Raw genomic sequence first — 711 nt, forward strand, 5'->3', positions numbered from 1 at the left:
GAAGCCACTGCAATGAGAAGCCCACGCACAGCAAACGAAGAGTAGCCCCTCCTCGCCGCAACTAGAGAAAGCCCGTGCACATCAACGAAGACCTAACACAGCCAAAAATCATAAACAAAAATAAATAAATTTATTTCCAAAAAAGACTAATAAAATAGACTAACTTCTGGCAAGAGTAACCAGAACAAAAAAAGAGAGTGCAAATAATATTAAAAATGATAAGGGACTATAGCTAAATGTGCTACATATATTAAACAGATAAAGGTTTTAATAACTTTATGCCAATAAATATGAAAACTTAGATAAGATGAATAGATTCCTAGAAAAATACAATTCACCAAAACTGGCTAAAGAAGAAATAAAGAGCCTAAAAATCCTATATCCTGAACCTAAAATGGTGCTAAAAAAAATACAGTCTTTCCCAGAGCTGAGGCCATGGAGCTTATGATGAAGCTAACCATCAGAGGCTGGGTTGGGTCACACTGTGACCCGCATTCCAAAAAGTTGGTCAAGTTACAGATTTGTTTACTTCAAAGGTACTGCCTATGTGATGAAGAGGAAGACTGGGACTCTTCAATTTAAAAAAATTACATTTAAGGGGGACTTCCCTGGCAGTCCAGTGGTTAAGACTCTGCACTCCCAATGCAGGGGGCATGGGTTCACTCCCTGGTTGGGGAACTAAGATTCTGCATGCCGCATGACATGCCCAGA

Source organism: Phocoena sinus, chromosome 3 (genome assembly GCF_008692025.1).
Source record: "Phocoena sinus isolate mPhoSin1 chromosome 3, mPhoSin1.pri, whole genome shotgun sequence".
NCBI classification, from domain to species: domain Eukaryota; kingdom Metazoa; phylum Chordata; class Mammalia; order Artiodactyla; family Phocoenidae; genus Phocoena; species Phocoena sinus.